We start from the raw sequence: 14,077 nt of genomic DNA, 5'->3' as shown, positions 1-14,077 counted from the left end.
GAGCACAGGGTCAAGACCTTCATGCTGGGATCAGACTGGGAGGACACCAGAACCTCTTTCAGAGTCTGAAGACATTCCGTCAACCATAAGCAGGGGAAACAGAGTCTCCTGATTTGTCTTAGCAATGTGGGGATACCAACAAACGTGCCAGCAGCCCAGGCCTCACCTGGCCAACCCACTCACTTGTCCTCTTCCTTGCATCTCCAGGTCTCTGGGCACCTTTCATTGACTCTTGTTCATCCTAGTGCTTTTTCAGAGGAATGTGGACGAGGGCCCCATGCCCAGGAGGTGGCATTCTCCAAGAGGAGCCAAAGGTTGGAAGTTTGGATGCTCCAATGTCAAATCTTTCTATATAAGAGGACTAAAACCGAACTCACAGTTCAGGTCACTTCTAGATTTGAAGTAGGTAACTGGAAGGTGTATTCACAAACAACAACGATAATAAGTATATAGAACATTAAAAAGTTAAATGAAATTACAATTTGACTACATACCATTCATTTAAATTCTAGACGATTGTAACGATTTCATAGCATAGTATCTTATGATCCATGGCTTTTCTGAAATGATTTTTAAATTCAATCAGTTACAGTCACAGGAAAGCCATCAGTACTACAAATGGAGGTGCTGCCATTCTTATTAACTTTATGCTACAATTATTGTCTATGTCATTAAATCTAGATGTAGCGAAGACAAAGAAAGAACAGACGTTTAAAAAATAGTCTGAAGCAGAAAGTGTAAAGAAATAATTTTTGGCAGAGAAACAACAAGTCCTGTGGAGCCTAAAAGCTAAAAGCAATTACTTATTAAAATAATAATTCTTTCCAGCCCTGATGAATTAAGTGGTACTGGATCAGCCCTCCCATCATAAACAATGATAGAACTGGATCAAATTTGTGAATTGCCTGTTTTTCAGGCATTTTCAGACCTGAGGCAGTGCAGAATCAGAGAGAAGAGAAAAGTAACAGGGATGAGCTGTGGCTTCTGGGAGGAGGTTAAAGAAAGACCCTGGCCCTCCTCCTGTTCCTCCTCTCATGCTCTCTCTTGTCTGCCCACTCAGATGGAGTTCAGCTACCATTCTGTGAGCTGGAGAGGCCTGTGCAGAAAAGAACTAAGGAAAGCCAATGAAGAACTGGATTCCTCAGTCCAATAGCTCACGAGGAATTTAATTCTGCCAACAGCCACTCAGGTAAGCTTGGAAGTAGACGTTTCCCCAGCTGAGCCTTCAGATGACACCACAGCACCTGCTGTCTCCCTGACTGCAGCCTCATGAGGAGAATTCAAGGCAGAGGCACCCCACTAAGCTGTGCTTGGATTCCTGCCCCACAGAAACTCCGAGCTAATAAATGTGTGTTGTTTTAAGTCAGTGGGTTTGGGGATACAAAGTGTTACACAGCAATAGATAACTAATGTAGGAGATAAACAACAAAGAAAACTAATCAAAACAAAGATTGCCCCTTTGAAAACATTGATAAAAATTACAAACCCCTAGCAAGATCAATCAATGAAAAAAGAGAAAATATAAATTACCAATATCAGGAATGACAAAGGGAATATCACTATAGATCCTATAGATACTAAAAGAATAATGTGGAATATTATGAATAACTTCATAAGGTAAACCCCACAACTTATATGAAATAATAAAATTACTTGAAAGACACAACTTATCAAAACTAGAAAGAAATGGAAAATTTGAATAGTGCTGTATCTATTAAAGACATTGAATTCTTAGCCAAAAGCTTCCCACAAAAAAAAAAAATTTTCAAGCCCAATGTTTCTATCAAACATTTAAGGAAGAAAATAACAATATAACAGAAACTCTCAAAAAATACAGGAAAAGGAGCATTTACTAATTTATTTTATGAGGTCCAGATAACCCTGATAACAAAACTTGACAAAGACATTAAAAGAAAGAAAATTACAAACTATAAATGTAGATGCAAAAATCTTCAACAATATCTTAGCATACGAAATTGAGCAGTGGATAATAAGTATAACCCATCAAATGCAGCTTACCCAGATGTGCATACAAAAATCAATGTACTTCACTCCATTAACAGAATAGAGAGAATCATATGATCCTTGCAAAGATGCAGAAAAGCATTCAACAAAATCCAGCAGCATATGGACACTGCACTAGTGACAAAGGTATCACTGCAGAGCAGTGGGGAAAGGATGGCCGGCCTTCCTTCCTTCCTTCCTTCCTTCCTTCCTTCCTTCCTTCCTTCCTTCCTTCCTTCCTCCCTCCCTCCCTCCCTCCCTTCCTTTCTTCCTTCCTTCCTCCCTTCCTTCCTTTCTCTCTTTCTTTCTCTCTCTCTCTCGGTCTCTCTCACTCTCTCCCTCTCTCCCTCCTCCATCCCTCTCTTTCTTTCTCTCTCTCTCTCTTTCTTTCTTTCTCTGTCTCTCTCATTCTCTCCCTCCTCCCTCCATCTCTCTCTCTTTCTCTGTTTCTCTCTCTTTTCTTTCAGAAACAGGGTCACGCTCTGTTGCCCAGGCTGGAGTGCAGTAGTGCAATCACAGCTCACTGCAGCCACAACCTCCTAGGCTCAAGCAGTCCTCCTGCCTCAGCCTCCCGAGTAGATGGGACTACAGGTGGTCCAAGATGGTCTTTTTATAAATAGTGCTGGTTGATTTGAATTTTCATATAGAAAAGAGGGAAATTTAATCCATCTACTTCACACACACATTTTTCACAGAAAAATTAATTCTCAATAGATTATATATCTGAATGTGAAAGATAAAACAATGAAGCTTTTAGAACATAACATAGAATAATGTTTTTTCCCCTTGAAGTAGGTAAAAAATTTCTTAAACAGGACATCAAATAAGCACTAATCTTAAAGAAAATGTTGATGTATTAGATTTCAGTAAAATTAGGAAAATCCGTTCATTAGAAGACACCATTTAAAAGGACAAAAGGAAAACCACAGGGTGGGAGGAGATCTTTTCAATAAAAGCATTCAACATAGACTTGTGCCAGAATATATAAATATCTTCTACCAAACATAAGAAAAAGATAAAGGAAATTCAATAAAAGTGGGTCAAAAGATATCCACAGGCACTTCACAAAATATCCAGATGGTCAAAGAGGTATACAGAAAGATTCTCAGTACCATTCTTACCAGAGAAACGCAAATTAAAGCCCCTATGTCGGGACGCCCACCCCCCAGTACCGGTCCGTGACCTATTAGTAACTGGGCCATGAAGCAGGAGGTGAGTGGCAGGTGAGAAAGCAAAGCCGCTCCCCATGGCTCGCATTACCACCCGAGCCCCGCCTTCTGTCACATCAGCAGCGGCATTAGATTCTCACAGAAGCGCGAATCCTACTGTGAACTGCACGTGAGAAGGAGCCAGGTTGTGTTCTCCTTATGAGAATCTAATGCCTGATGATCTGAGATGGCACAGTTTCATCCCACAACCATCCTCCCACCCCACGGTCCATGGAAACATTGTTTTCCATGAAACCAGTCCCTGGTACCACAAAGGTTGGGGACTGCTGCCCTATGAGAGAATGATACTACAACTGTAAAAATAAAGAAAAAGATAGAAAATACAAAGGGTTAGGAGGCCTTGGAAGCAACCAGAACTCTTATCGGTAAAATTGAAGAAAACATTGGTACGACAATGTTGGAAAACATTTTTGTCAGTGTCTTCTGAGGCTGAATACGTGTATACCCCATAGTCCAGCAAGGAGTATGTGTGTGCACTGAAAGATATGTATGTGAATGATCTCAGCAGCATTAATCCCAATAACCTAAGCCTGTATGCAACCCAACTGTCCTTCAATAGTGGAATGGATAAATAAGCTGTGATCTGTTCATATGTGGAATACTACACAGCAATGAAAACAAACTACATCTACATGCAAGAACATGAATAAACCTCACGATCAATCATAAGTATGTTGAAAGGTGCTAGATTCAAAAGAATAAAGTGGGCCCTTGAACAACATGGGTTTTAACTGCATGGGTCCACTTATATGTAGATTTTCTTCCACCGGTACTCCTCTGAGACAGTAAGACCATCTCCTCCTCTTCCTCCTTCTCCTCAGCCTACTCAACATGAAGACGATGAGGATGAAGACTTTGATGAGGATTCCCTTCCATTTAATGAATAGTCAGTACATGTTCTCCTCATGATTTTCTTAAGTAAGACTATTTTCTTTTTCTCCAGCTTACTTTATTGTAAGAATACATTATACAATACGTTCAACAATCAAAATATGAGCTAGTGGACAGTTTATGTTATCAGTAAAGCTTCGGGTTAATCGTAGGCTGGTAGCAGTTACATTTTTGCAGAGTCAAAAGTTGCATTCAGATTTCTGACTGCCTCGAGGGTTGGTGCCGTCTTAACCCCTGCATTGTTCAAGGGTCAACTGTACACTATATAATTCCATTCTGATAAAGCTTATATATGAAGTCTTTCTTTACAATGGAAAAATTAACCTTTGGTGTTAGGCAGCATTTGCCTTTGGGAAGGAGGGACAGAATGGGTTTGGAAGGCGTCCTCTGGGAGCCTCTGGGATTCTGCTATTCTCACGAGTCTCAATCTGGGTATTTCGTACACGGGTGTTCTCGAATTGTGAAAATGCATTGAGCTGTACGCTAAAGAGTTGCCCATTTTCTGCACTCATACTTTTATAAAAAGTCTTTTTAAAGTTGTAGCTATTTAATATTTTTACCTGCATTTCATGTCCCAGGACATCTACAAAGTCTGAAACCATTTTCATAGCATGAAAAGTGAAAGTAAACAACTCCCTGAGAATACACTAGGCAGACACATGCCCAGGATGGCTTTAATATGTAAACCTCCATAGCAGCAACAGACTGCACCGGGTCTAGACCAATGTGACGCCTTGGGGGAAGCTGACAGGCAAGGGTTAGCAGCATTCTGCCTGCAGTGAGGGCTGCTGCTCCTCCTACCCTGGGACAGAGCAATGCCTCATCCAAGGAAGTGCTGCACTTCTCAGTAGAAAGAGTGAGCAGGGCAGGGCACGGTGGCTCACGCCTATACTCTCAGCACTTTGGGAGGCCGAGGAGGATGGATCACTTGAGGTCAGGAGTTCGAGACCTGACTAGCCAGCATGGCGAAACCCTGTCTCTAGTAAAAATACAAAAATTAGCAGGGCATGGTGGTGGGTGCCTGTAATCCCAGCTAGTCAGGAGGCTGAGGCATAAGAATGGCTTCAACCTGGGAGGTGGAGGTTGCAGTAAGCCGAGGTCGTGCCACTGCACTCAAGCCTGGGTGACAGAATGAGACTCCACCTCAAAAAAAGAGTGAGCAGAGGACAAGGAGACAGACATTTGGCAGACAGATGGAGGAAGAAACAAGCCTACAAGAATTCTTACCAGCCTCCTGCTTGATATTTTTTAAACCAAGATTATATTTCTATTAAGTCTGGTGGTATTCTAGGATGAATCAGTAGATTAAGTAGACATTTTCTCTGCTCTTAAATTACATCTTGCTGATATAGTCAGAGCCATTGCCAATTCAAGACTTTAAGTATGTCTCATTAATGACTAAGTGTGTCACATTTTTAAGAGATGGGGTCTCACTCTGTCACTCAGGTAGTGGCACTGTTATAGCTCACTGCAGCCTCAAACTCCTGGGCTCGAGCTAACTTCTCGCCTCAGCCTCCTGAGTATCTGGGGTTACAGGAGTGCACCACTGTGCCCTAGCTTCACTTTTGTTTTATGAACAACACAGCTGTTATTTGTAATTAGCTTTCTACTCTCGGTACCAAAAACTATTGTTTTGTTATAAGCACTGTGAAAATAAAATAGTAAGAGGCGGGATATGAGAGTCAAATAGCAAACACACACACACACACACGCGCGCACACACACCAGAAATTGGACAGACATATTATTTATTCAAAAGTTTTATCAAAATAAAGGAAACCGCCACTTGAGGTAGGTTTCAGACTGAATTTATCAATGGCTTGTGGAAACCATGTTCATTTTAATAGACAGCAGGTGTTAAAACAATTGAAAAGTGACCTTCTCTGCATCTGGGTTACAAAAGCTGCCTCAGTGTTTGTGAAAAAAAACAGGATAATAATAATAAAAAAAAAACCCAACATCCTGCCTCCAGCTAGTTCCTTTTTCTTTTTTCTCACACTGGGCAGTTTTATTAATAGATAATAGCGGCAGCTCATAAGAAACACACACACACACACATTTACACTCATTTCCCAGTGGAAGTGATGTTTATTTGACGTAAAACGGCTTTGGTGTTTGTGAGATCTATTCTCTTTGGAACTCTATTCAGAAGGTAACATACACATTGCTCATATCCCTTTAAATTAGTTTACTAGCATATTCTCAACAAAATCTATCAACTCAGACAAATTTCCAGTGCAAACTATGCTTTGACATGTTATGGTAATAGACTGGACAGAAGCCAAGATTCACAATCAAACTGTTTGCTGTTTGGAATGTTGGTGTCAGCTGTTGCAGGAGTTTGTAGTTATTATTGTTCTGAACGCAATGTGCATGTTATGGGCCCTCAATGGAACAATCTGTGTGGAGCGGGTCTTTGCCACCTGGGATTTCTGTGAAGCCTAAACTGAGGAATACAGTTAACTGAGATGCTGATTTTGAGCAGCCCTCCAGACTCCCCCAATAGCTTACAGGACTACTGGCCACATAACAGCATGCTGGTTTAAATTTGTGCCAAGTGCTTTACATACATTGTTTATTTAATCCTTATAGCAATCCTCTGAGGGAAGTAGGCCTGTCCCCATTAAATTATAACATGCCATGGACCTTAGGGGTGGCTCAGAATAAGTCAAAACTGTGAATGTTAGATCTCGAAGTATTAGGTCAAGGGTCTACCAATGCTTACTTTTAATGATTATGAATTAATGAAACACATTTGATTTAGTTCCAGGTATGTATTCAAATTGAACAAGCTTAGCATTTCATCCATTTCTTTTCATACAGACATAACATTAGACATGAAAAGTGGAATGTTACCGCAGACAGTTTAATATCTGACATTTTAAAATACACCTCTTATGTAGAATGACATTTTATACTTAGAAGCATAGAAAATGTTTCTTACATCTAAGTTTAGAGGAGAAGGCCTTCAAACTCAATGTGAACTTTACACCTTTTCACTTTCATCTCCGCTGACTTCACTCTCTGCAGTTCGGCAGGCCTACCTGAGGAACGTGTTGGAACTGAATCAAAGTCAACCAGAAACTTCCACTTCCCTTTCACTGTGCCTAGAAGTGCCCATCAAATCACGGTAGGATCACAGCAGTCGCTGTTCTCAAACTCCAGGACTCACACTAAGGGACAACTCAAACGACAGGCTTATCACTTATTAAACAGGGAGGTAAATCCACCTTTCAAAGACTCAATTCCTTCAATACAAATTCAGTGAGGACATGAGGAAAATTTCCAACAATGCTACAAACACTGAGTTTTCAGAAAAACACTTCGTGAACAAAATCTCTGGAATATAAAACCTGCGAGTCAAATGATCACCTGGCTACTAAGTACACAAGGTCACACCAGTTTTCTAGCAAAAGGCAACTTAAAAACCATTCAAGGAGCTCCATCACAATGCTTTGAGTGCCACAGTGGGTATCACTTTGTAGAGAGAGAGATTTGGGTTCAGAAATGTTACTGGACTTTATTCAAGTCACACTGTTAGAAAATAGAAGAATCAGCCGGGCGCAGTGGCTCACGCCTGTAATCCCAGCACTTTGAGAGGCCGAGGTGATGGATCACCTGAGGTCAGTAGTTTGAGACCAGACTAGCCAATATGGTGAAACCCTGTGTCTACTAAAAATACAAACATTAGCCAGGCATGGTGGCAGGTGCCTGTAATCCCAGCTACTCAGGAGGCTGAGGCAGGAGAATCGATTGAACCCAGGAGGCAGAGGTTGCAGTGAGCTGAGACGCTGCCGTTGCACTCCAGCCTGGGAGACAAAAGGGAAACAGAAAGAAAAGAAAAGAGAAAGAAAGAGAAAGAAGAAAGGAAGGAAGGAGAGAGAGAAAGAAAGAAAGAAAAGAAAGAAAGGAAAATAAAGAAAGAAGGAAGGAAGGAAGGAGAGAGAAAGAAAGAGGAAGGAAGGAAGGAAGGAAAGAAGGAAGGAAGGAAGGAAGAAAATGGAACAATCAGGACCAGTTGCTCCAACTGACTACAATTTTACAGTAATCAAATGCCCAGTTTTTGTTTTCTTATGAACAACCAGCTTATAATATGCCTAACTAAACTGTAACCTATTTTTGAGCATCAATAAACTAAGTAAAGTATTAAATGAAAACAAGCAGCATCCTGGGCTCTACAGACTCATAAGCATGATCCACACATTGCGAGAGTTTTAGGAAACCTGTAATTGGGAAGGAAGGGACACAACGTGACACTGGGTGATCCCCACTGTGCTCTGGCCAATAAAGAGAGGCGTGATGCCTTCCTGGCCTTCTCTGGGGTGTTACAGAAACCTTTTCCAGACTTACCAAAACAGCACTCTGCCAGTTACTCCAGCTGATTCTTTAAAGGCTGAATCACACCACCAAAACTCTCAGGGAAGGGTCTATATGTGGCGTGAGAACACAGAGTATTGGGATTTCTTGGAAAGAAAGAAGGGTGGTGAGTATAAAGAGATGCCAGTGCACATGATATCCCAGAAGAGTGCTTCTAGACCAGGGTTTTAAAAATGACATGCACTTGGCAGAGGAATACATCTTCAAATTCTTTCTTCCCATTTATCCTAAAAATTAGTTTCTGCCTCCCTAATCTGAAACATCTTCCCATATGCTTGTTATCACTTTTGAGCTACCTTCCTGTCTCCTTCACCAAGCTTCAGTAGGCGCCTCTGTACTTAGTCGCTCTAGCTCCTCCATTCTTCAGCCTCCATTCCTTCCCCAGCCTGACCTACAGCTCTGCTCCTTTGAGCCACCTGCCACTGAAGCCTCAGCTCAGCTCAGAATTCTCCCTCTCTGAGTCACACTACAATCCTATGAATTGTGCTTTCTCAATATTTTATACCTTCTCCTCTATTCTTCGTTTCTCGTTCAAAACAGTCTAGGCATCAGTTAGCTTCTCCTTGGTCAATGTTAATGGTCAGTTCATAGCCATTGCCACCCCTCAAGCTGCCAGGAGCCTCAGGCAAGGTCCTCAGTCTGTTGTGCTTAGTTTTTACAGCCTGATCTTTTGGTAGAGTGTATTCCTGTCTTGTCATGCTTCTCTCTCTCAAACATACAATGTGCCATTTTAGCTATTGTAAGTGTGTAATTCAGTGGCATTAACTACATCCACAACGTTGTTGTACAACCATCACCACTATATTTCAAAATTTTTCATTACCCCAAACGAAAACTCTGTACACATGAAGAAATAACTCTCCACTCCCTCCTTCCACCAGCCTGTTAACCTCTAATCCACTTTCTGTCTTTACAAATTTGCCTGTTCTAGACATTGCATACGAAGTGGAATCATACAAAGTGTGTTCCTTTGTGTTTGGTTTCATTTCACTTAGCATAATGCTTTCAGGGTTCATCCACGCTACAGCATGTGTCAGAACTTCATCCTTTTCTACAGCTGACTGTTGTTCTATTTACGTATACACCACATTTTGTTTATCTACTCATCTCTACTTCTTGTCTTTGAATTGGTCCCCTGCCTCATGACCCTGTCAATTATCTTGCTCACATAAACCTCCATAGTTTGAGGGTCGCCGTACAATTCAGTCTAAACTTCTCGGCCTGCTATAAAGTCCATGTAATATCTGACCTGAGTCCATCATGACAAGCCTATTCCCAGGTCAAAGACAAATACCGGCTCTCAAACGAACATATCCCTGTACTTTTCCTGCTGCTCTGCCTTTGCCATGTTGTTTCCTTCACCTGGCACAGTCTCCCATTTCCTCAGGTCAAAGCCCCACTCACCTTTTATGTAGCTAGCTCCAATCCCACCAGCATAACACCTTCCACTTTCCGAAGGGCAAAGTAGCCCCTCTCTTCTAAACTCCCAAAAGACTTTGCACTGTGACATTTCATCACCTCCTACCTTTATCTCTTCTACTCTACTCCCTGAAGGCTGAATTCCTAGCAAAGGTTTCTTTTTCTATTACACCACATTGAGTATTGTGCTTGGCATAGAATGAGTGTCCATAATATTTGCCTAACTGAATTCATACATATTGAGAACAATGAGAATAAAACATTTTCCCAGATACCTGGCAGTCTGATTATGAGGCTGAATAAAGACATGTACATTTGACATAAAATAAAACATCAATTGTTCAGGACAAAAACATAGTAACTGTGGAAGAAATAGTGACCAATTTAGAGGAAATTATTGGAAAAGTTAATCAGAATAATGATTTGGCCCTCAGATGCCTAGCAAGGTACAGAGAGTGGTTACTAAACAAGTAAGCTTAGGGTTCTCATGTAAGAAGAGAAAAGAAGCTTATTATCACTCAGGCTTGGCAGGATGGGACCCTGGAATGGGATTGAGTAGGACAGAGAGACCAGGGTGGGTGGAGCAGAGCTCTGGTCCTCCCTGGAATGCCAGGACCTGCTCTGGTCCTTCAAGGAAGGAGCTTCTCCTTGGTGGATGTTAATGGTCAGTTCCATGGCCAGTGCTGTCCCCCAAGCTGCCAGGAGCCTTCCTGGGCAAGGTCTCAGTCTGCTGTGCTTGCTATTTATAGCCTCGTCTTTTGGTACAGTGTACTCCTATCTTGTCATGCTTTAGTCTTACCGTTACTGAGGGAAATGGGAGGGGTGTTAGCGAAGGAGGTTAGGAAGGAGGCTGGGTCCTTCGGTGAGAAGGTGGGAGCAGGAAGCATTGCGTGGTCCTCACTTTGACTGGTTAGTGGCTGGCCTGCCACCGTGTGGCAGGAAAAGGCCCTGCTTCCTGTTGCAGCCTGTGTTGTCTTAGGCCGAGGTGTAGACAGATGAGTTGCTTTGGGACACTAACCCTGGTTCAGGCCTAGTAAAGAAACAAGTTCCCTGGTTTGACTGAATTGTCATGGCATAATGAAAAAAACTACAAGAGAGAATTGTGCGGTTCTGAGTGACTGATGACTCATTCACTTAAATAGGTCAGGTTCTGGCCCAGTGAACTTCATGTGATCACAGGAAATACTCAGACCATTAAAATGATTTGTGAGTTTTTAGAAAAGGAAGCAAAGGTAACAAGTATTATCATCTTGGATTTCCAAAAACAAAGCATGCCAGATCAGCCTACTTGTAAATTTCTATAGTTACTAACATAGTACATAAGGCAATGCTTTAGATAGGATATAGCTGCATATTACTGTGCATTTGACAATCCTTACCACATGGAATTGTTGAGGGCAAGGAGAAATACAAGCCATGATGATAGCATGGCTGGCAGGTTTAGAACTTGTGGTTTGATGCTAACTTGAGCTCATTTCTGGTGCTGTGCTATGGGGTTCCCAGCTTTGTCATAGAGAACATGTTTATCAATGGCATGGATCATTTGAGGGGTGACATGGAACTGGATAGGATGGTGAACACACTGAAAAACAGAGGAGACATTCAACAGTAGACACTGTAGGCAGATTTGTGGGGTTAGCGGACTATGGGCGTCATGAGTCAACAGTGTGGCGTGGCCACCCTACAATGGATCTAAGGTGTGGAGACTCAAGGAAAGGCCCCTTTTGCTACTTGATGAAATGCCTACCACCTCCCACTAGAAGCTTTTGTTTCATTGGTTTATGCTGAAGGATGCTAAGTTGTGTTAACAGCATTACAGAGAGAAGGAGAACTTAAAAATCTTGTAATGCAGAAGAAGCTGAGGGCACTTACCCTGTAACCAAGAGGACTTTGATGAGGGGTGGGGTGTGCAGGTGGACAGGTGGACATGGTCTTAAACTTTTCAAAGACTGCTCCCAAAAAAGAGGGATTGGAGGCCAGACACGGTGGCTCATGCCTGTAATCCCAGCACTTTGGGAGGCCAAGGCGGGTGGATCACCTGAGGTTGGGAGTTGAGACCAGCCTGACAAACATGAAGAAACCCCATCTCTACTAAAAATACCAAAAAATTAGCCAGGCGTGGTGGCATATGCCTGCAATCCTGTCTACTCGGGAGGCTGAGGCAGGAGAATCGCTTGAACTCAGCAGGCGGAGGTCGTGGTGAGCCAAGATTGCACCATTGCACTCCAGCCTGGGCAACAAGAGCGAGACTCCATCTCAAAAAAAAAAAAAAAAAAAAAGGGATTGGATTGTTCTGTTTCTCCCTGGAGCGTCAATGTAAAACCAATGAGCAATGGTGAGAGTTTTCCGAAACCAGAATGGGCTTCCTAGAGCGTCAGGCGTCCCTCTCACTGCAAGTGTGTTGGCAGAGAAGGGATGCTCAGGAGGTGACAGGGTACTGGGGACCGGACGCACCTGAAGGAAGCAGATCTGACGACCAACCTGGAACAGCCCTTCCCAGCCTATTATCCCACAAGAAAATGCACATGTGATGATGAAGCCTGTGTTCTCCTGAATGATCCCCTCTCCTCTCCTCCACTCCTGCAAGCAGAATTCTTCCTATCAGAGCCAACTTTTTTCTATTGCATGGTGTTGAGTATTGTGTTTTTCACAGAACAAGCATCAATAAATATTTGCCCAAATGTCACATGTACCAAGAAGGCTGAGAAGACTGATTTCCCCGGAGACCTGGCAGTCTGGATCTGAGGCTGTATGAATTATTAAACACTGAGGATAAAGTAACCTTTTCTACTGCATCCATGTACCTAGGTAGCAATGATTTTTCCTAAAGGATGGGCTGTTATGAGAACCAGTTTTTAGTAACATTTGTCTCACAGAAAACCCATTTTTTTTAGCTGTGTGTGGTGGTGGGTACCTGTAATCCCAGCTACTCAGGAGGCTGAGGCAGGAGAATCACTTGAACCCGGGAAGTGGAGGTTGCAGTGAGCTAAGATTGCACCACTGCACTCCAGCCTGGGCAACAAGAGCAAAACTCCATCTCAAAAAAAAAAAAAAAAAAAAAAAAGGTGGTGGGGGGGTGATGAAAATATTACCTGTCTCACAAAGTTAATGAGATTTAATAAATGATTTATGTCACGTCCTCAATACTTTCTGGCAGAGAACAAGAGGTCAACAAGTGCAGCAATTGGCAAAGCTCATAGGGTATAATCACAGAGAAACTGTATTTGTTCTCTTGCAGAATTGAGGGACCTTGTTCCACTGTCTTCTCATATTGAGTATTATGCTAACCCTTTTCACCTAATTTGTATCTTTTGCTTGTATTTCATCATCAAGTAATTTATTTGCTAGAAGAGTTCATGGGTGGCTCATATTGAATGGTGCCTACATACAGCCAATCCTGCCTTCTTCTGTGCTGACAGAGTTCTGATTGGATTCTTTCATCTACCTCTCTACCTCTTAATGCAGGTAAATCCTCATTACTCTAAAAGGGCAATGTGTATCATATTTCCCTGCTGGTTCTTTTTCTATCTTGGGATGTCACAGTGTGAGGATATAAGACCTAGAGCTGCGACAGGCATTTTATGACCACAAAGAAAGTCATTTCGTATGGTTACTGTAACAGCTCCAAAAGATGGAAAGATCATTGAAGACTGATCCTTGATGATGTCACTGAGCCACTGAGATCATGAGCCATCACCTCTATTCTTGGTGTTAAGGGAGATTTAAAATCTTATTGTTTAAGCCAGCGCTCACTGGGTTTCTGTTATTTGCATTTGTTAACACATCAATCTGTACATGAGTGCTGTATCTCCTGAGGGCTTTCATATTGGGACTATTAACTTGAATGAGTAGAAATATGCTTGGGTCACACTTTTTCCCAAGAACTTTGTAAATATTGCTTCGTTTTCATCTGACATTGAGATCTGAGGCTAGCCAGATTTCTCCTGCCATTTCTCTTTGAAGTTCAATAATGTATCCAGGACATCTCCTGATGCTGGGTGTTGTATATTAGTTTTCCCTGGAACACAGTGAGAATTTCTGATCTACAGATTTAATTCTTTTATTTCAAAAACATTTCTTGTATCTCTGAAAATAGTCTAATGTTGAAGGTCTTTCTTTCAGGAATATCAACTAACCCTTTTTGTAAATTGCTCAAG

The 14,077-nt window shown here is 42.0% G+C and overlaps 1 long non-coding RNA gene across 1 annotated transcript; it reads left to right on the top strand.

Moving 5' to 3' along the window:
* Positions 1–207: 207 nt before the first annotated feature.
* On the top strand, positions 208–4,228 carry LOC135966462 (uncharacterized). The gene is made up of 3 exons (XR_010579782.1): positions 208–314; positions 1,061–1,189; positions 4,055–4,228. It is a non-coding gene; the product is annotated as an uncharacterized lncRNA (long non-coding RNA).
* The last annotated feature ends 9,849 nt before the right edge of the window (positions 4,229–14,077 follow it).

Source organism: Macaca fascicularis, chromosome 12 (assembly GCF_037993035.2).
Source record: "Macaca fascicularis isolate 582-1 chromosome 12, T2T-MFA8v1.1".
Taxonomy (NCBI): domain Eukaryota; kingdom Metazoa; phylum Chordata; class Mammalia; order Primates; family Cercopithecidae; genus Macaca; species Macaca fascicularis.
This window is presented reverse-complemented; position numbering and strand designations above follow the sequence as displayed.